Below are 5,381 nucleotides of genomic sequence, written 5' to 3'. Positions count from 1 at the left end.
AAAAAAAAAAAAAAAAAAAAAAGAAGTAAACGTCCTGTGTAGCTGCATACCTACAAACCTATTTCTGTAACGTACATTCCCCAGCAAGGTCCCGCGCGAAGGCTCCACTACCGCGAGAAGCCTCCGAGCCAGGAAGGTGTGGGGCTCAATCTGCAGTGGATTCCCAGCAGCCTCCGCGAATTTCCGATTCTCTAACTGCGCATGCTCCTGCACACGCGCACTATACAGTCCATGACTTCCGGGCACTTCGTAAGGTTTAAATAAGGATGCTTTGCGTTCACTCGCCCTTTTAGAGACAAGATTCGCGGTCGTCTGTTCTTCGGCTTGGTAAGTGTTATCAGATGCCTGCCACCGGAGTTGTGGGTCTAATACTATGAATCAGCAGCCGGGCATCCGTAGGATCATATAGTATATTATTCATTTATGTATTCATTTTTTTGAGACGGAGTCTCGGTTTGTCACGCAGGCTGGGCTACAGTGGCACGATCTTGGTTTCGTGCAACCTCCGCCTGACGGGTTCAAGCGATTCTCGTGCCTCACCCTCCCCAGCAGCTGGGATTACAGGCACGCGCCACCACGCCCGGCCAATTTTTGTATTCTTAGTAGAGACAGGGTTTCGCTATACTGGTCAGGCTAGTTTTGAACTCCTGACCTCCGGTGATCCACAGGCCTCGACCTTCCAAAGTGCTGGGATTACAGGCGTGAGTCACCACGCCTGGCCGAGAATCATATAATTTAAAACTATATATGGATGTCGTAGGCGGCATCCGTCCCAACTAATGTACGCGTTAGACGGGCCTGGCCCAGAAGTGGGCCACGGAGACCTCGGGACCTGCAGGGCTGCCCGCCGACCCGCCGAGTCTCTGAATCTGAAGGTGCACCGCTTACTGCCTCTCAGTAGGCAGATTGTCGTTCTCAATGGAATTGCACAGTTTTATTCCGGATCCTTACTTGCCTTTAAGAATTTTCTCAATTTTTTCTTTTTTTTTTTTCTTGATCGCGACCCCTGCTGGGCTCAAGCAATTCTCCTGCCTCAGCCTCCCAAGTAGCTGGGATTACAGGCGTGTACCACCACGCCCGGCTTATTTTTATATTTTTAGTAGAGACGGGATTTAACCATGTTGGCCTGGCCGCTCTCCAACTCCTTACCTTGCGGTCCGCCACGCCCGGCCTAAGATTGAAATTCATAGTTTCGGAGCATACTGTTCGTAATTCTGCTTTCTTGTGCTTTTGTGAGTTGGGTCATCTTTATTTTTACTTTTTTAGGATTACAGGCGTGAGCCACCGTGCCTGTCCGATTTGGGGGTAATTTAACGAGCCCGCGTGTTTGATTTGAATTTAGGATAGCTGGGCCTAATTGTTGTCTTTGTTTCTGCCATACCTTCCGCATGGTACTAACTGCCTATTGAAAAGTAATCAGAATAGCTGAATATGACATGTTACCCGTCTAGAAACCGATTTTTTTTTTAACACCCCAGTGTGGACAGGGTGGAAACTCGTTTGCGTTCTTGTTTAAGATCTGTAGTGACATGAATGGATGAAATTGTTTCCTATTGGATTCTGTAAACTTATGGATTACACTGATTGTCCAACGTGGATACACCCGGGAGGTCACTCTCCCCGGGCTCTGTCCAAGTGGCGTAGGGGAGCATAGGGCTCTGCCCCGTGATGTACAATCCCTTTCCACAACGTTGGAGATAAAGCTGGGCCTTGAGTCTGCGCCTGCATATTCCTACAGCTTCCCAGAGTCCTGTGGACAATGACTGGGGAGACAAACCATGCAGGAAACAACCTTCTAGAGCACTGAATCTGGATTGAAGTCTTAATACGTGTTTAAGAAAAATCGGCTAAAAAGTAGCCAGGCATGATGATAGGTAGCTGGAGGCAGAATCGCTGGAGCCTAGGAGTTCAAGGCTGCAATGACCTATGATTGTGCCATTGCACTCCAACCCCAGGCTATACTGTGAGGCCCCTCATTGAAAAAGATTAGTGTTTTGCTATCCTAATAGATTAATACCTTGTTTTGCAGGATTTGTTAAGGATTCCAAGTAACTCTTACTTGGTAAGTAAATCTAATTGTTTCTGGCTCATCAGCTCTTTTGTCAATGATTTCTGTGATGGAAGTAGGATTGAAGAGACCTTTATTTTAGTTGGTCAGTATTTATTTACCTCTGAGGCATTGAATCATTCTCAGAGCAATACTTTTGTTTGATATACCCAAATGTAAACTTTGCTGCATTTTTGTAGGCATGTTGACATAACTTCAACATATACTCTTCTGTAAAAATTGCTTTTTTTAATCAGCTGATTAAAAGTGTGCAATGTAGTAAAAGTTAACCTAGTGTGAACTGTAGGAAGCCTAATTGGCTTTATCTACATCTGTAGTCTGAGCTGAGAAAAAGATTCTAGCCCTTGAAAATACTGTGGGTGATTAGCCATATTGGATTTATCAGTTACTCCAATTCCTCACTAATGAGCATTCCAACGTGGATACCCTGGGAGGTCACTCTCCCCAGGCTCTGTCCAAGTGGCCTACGGGAGCTTAGGGCTCTGCCCCATGATGTACAGTCCCTTTCCACAACGTTGGAGATGAAGCTGGGCATTATGTCTGCACCTGCATATTCCTACAGCTTCCCAGAGTCCTGTGGACAATGACTGGGGAGACAAACCATGCAGGAAACACGTCCAGTGTACTAGATTTTAAGTTGAAGTAGGATCTTCAGGAGTCTAATCGTTATTTCCTTTCTTTCAGGAAAGAAGACAGTCTGCACTTCACACTTCAGCATTTGACGTTTAATTTTGGGGTCCTTTATATAGTAGGGAGAGTAGGTAAACCGATTTTTTTTTTTAACAGGTTTTGACAATCTTTGGCAGACTTAGAGCAAAAGATTGGGGTGTGTTTCATACCTCTTTGAGACAGTCTTGCTCTGTTGCCCAGGCTGGAGTGCAGTGGCGCAATCTTGGCTGCAATCTCAGCCTCCCAAGTAGTTGGGATTATAGGCGGAAGCCACCACGCCTGGCCCTCATACCTCTTTTAAGAGTCTGCTGTTAGGTATTAAAGACTTCGGAATTTGGCCGGGCGCGGTGGCTCAAGCCTGTAATCCCAGCACTTTGGGAGGCCGAGACGGGCAGATCACGAGGTCAGGAGATCGAGACCATCCTGGCTAACACGGTGAAACCCCGTCTCTACTAAAAATACAAAAACTAGCCGGGCGAGGTGGCGGCGCCTGTAGTCCCAGCTACTCCGGAGGCTGAGGCAGGAGAATGGCGTAAACCCGGGAGGCGGAGCTTGCAGTGAGCTGAGATCCGGCCACTGCACTCCAGTCAGGGCGACAGAGCGAGACTCCGCCTCAAAAAAAAAAAAAAAGGACTTCGGAATTTGGCATTTGGTTGATTGCACCTCCTTTCACCTCGTTCACACCTTAAGAACCAGAGAAGTGACTGCCTGGCCTTACGCCAAATTCCAGAAGGCACACAGTGTTGGTGGGTATTTTAAAAGTCCTTGAGTATTTTGCTTTTGTGTGATTTCTAATGTATTTGTAATTTACCTAACAAATTGCTTAATCTGCTTTGTTAATGTATTAAAATAAATATGGCTATATATGTTTGTGGTTCATTTTTATATGGAGATGACTGGTGACATCAGCCAAGAATCTGAATGGTAACTGCTGAAGGAAACTAGCATGATAGCTTCCGTTCTAAAGGCCCTGAAACCTAGTCTCAGGTGGGCCCCCCTTGGGTTCACTTTATATTGGCAGGTTATTGGGAAAATGGACATTAGGTCCTCACCAATAGGACCATAAGTCTGGGTTGAGTGCAAGATGAGTTGTTAGACCAATCCTTTAGCTTCCCACAGTGTAGTGGAGGAAAGTCAATGGTAGCCATGGGAGGTTGTAGTATCCTAGCTGAGTTGTGTGAGCCTTTGCTACCTGGTGCACCTCAGCCTGAAGATTGCTAGAATTGCTTGCCTCATGACATGAGTCATAATGGGAACTTTGTCAAGCACCCTACACTGGCTGCCAACATAAATATTCAGTACCCTGAAGGATGGGAACTAATAGGGAATCATCTAGAAGGTAAAGTCTGTCTGCTGGCATAGGGGAAATGGGATAGCCATTAAGCCATTTGGAAGTTGATGGGACAGGTTTGAGGGAGGTGGGTGAGATTGGAGTTTGGTGGACTAGAGCTTGCTTGTCAGGGTGTTCAGGGCAGGACTGGTCTGAGAATGGAAGCTAGTTACTAGCTAGGATTGTGGGGGAATACAGTTTGGTTCTTAGAAGGGAAGTGGAGTGAGGCAGTGTTGAAGAGGGCATCTTAAATGCAGCCGGGCTTGGTGGCTCACACCTGTAATCCCAGCACTTAGACCGAGGCAGGTGGATCACAACATCTAGATATCCTGACCAACATGGTGAAACCCTGTCTCTATTAAAAATACAAAAATACACGGACATGGTGGTGTGTACCTGTATGGGGCTGAGGCAGAAGAAATGCTGGAACCCAGGAGGTGGAGGTTGTGAGCTGAGAGCGCCACTGTGCTCCAGCCTGGTGACAGTAAGTCTCAAGGCATCTTCCTAAACCAGTTGCATTTGTGCTTACCTGTGCCAGGCACTGCTCTAGGTAAGCACTTAGCATATTAGTGCTGAAGGGGGCGTAATACAGCATATTCCCATGGGGAAACCCAGGACCCAAAAGGCTGATCGTCCAGGTCCACAACCAGGAGTGGCACCTCTGCAGAAACAGCATCAAGTTCCCTGCTCAGAAGAAGCCAGATAAGTCAGTCCCATGCATCTCTGCCCAGTCCCATTCGTGTCCTGCTCTAACTACATAGATCTCTCCTGAGTAAGGTTTTTTTCTGAACCAGTGACTTTAGTATGTTTTCAATTTATATTCTCAGGTGGAGTTCGGTAACTGCAGTGCTGGGCAGGAAATGAGTGAATTTCTATTGACCTACAAGGTACAGCTGAAGCAAAGCTGTCAGTAGGTGTTCAGGTCCCACTCTGCTGAACTTCAGCTTGCAATAGCCCTTTAGACTTTCCGAACAGGCACTCTGGCCTCGTTCTCTGTGTAGGCAGACAGTATTGGTTGCCCATCTTAGGAGTCCTAGACCGTCCGGATTTGAATCCTGATCCCACCACTTGCTGTTTATGAGGCTCTGGGTGAGTTACTTAGCCCCTGTGCCTCAATTTCGTGTCACAAAATGAAAATGATAAACTACCTCATGGGGTTGTAATAAGGACAAAGAAGTTTATATCTGTGAAAAGCTTCTTAGAGTCTCTAGGTGGAGTGCAGTGGCATGATCACTTATTAAATAACATTCTTTTCTGACTTCTCAGGAACCAAGGATACAGTATCCAATTCTGATTTTTTTTTTTTTTTTTTTT

At 46.3% G+C, this 5,381-nt stretch overlaps 1 protein-coding gene across 1 annotated transcript in view; it reads left to right on the top strand.

Moving 5' to 3' along the window:
- The first annotated feature begins 185 nt into the window (after window positions 1–185).
- The window catches only part of RCC1 (regulator of chromosome condensation 1), a 55,170-nt gene continuing 49,974 nt past the window's right edge, over window positions 186–5,381 (top strand). The window contains exons 1-3 of the mRNA XM_011955514.1: window positions 186–327; window positions 2,030–2,062; window positions 2,753–2,829. The gene's annotated coding sequence lies outside the window, so the exon portion shown is untranslated. The remainder of the gene's footprint in view (window positions 328–2,029; window positions 2,063–2,752; window positions 2,830–5,381) is intronic.

Source organism: Colobus angolensis, unplaced genomic scaffold (genome assembly GCF_000951035.1).
Source record: "Colobus angolensis palliatus isolate OR3802 unplaced genomic scaffold, Cang.pa_1.0 Scaffold4, whole genome shotgun sequence".
Classification (NCBI taxonomy): Eukaryota; Metazoa; Chordata; class Mammalia; order Primates; family Cercopithecidae; genus Colobus; species Colobus angolensis.
Note: the sequence above shows the minus strand (reverse complement) of the source record. Positions and strands in the feature narration are given on the sequence as shown.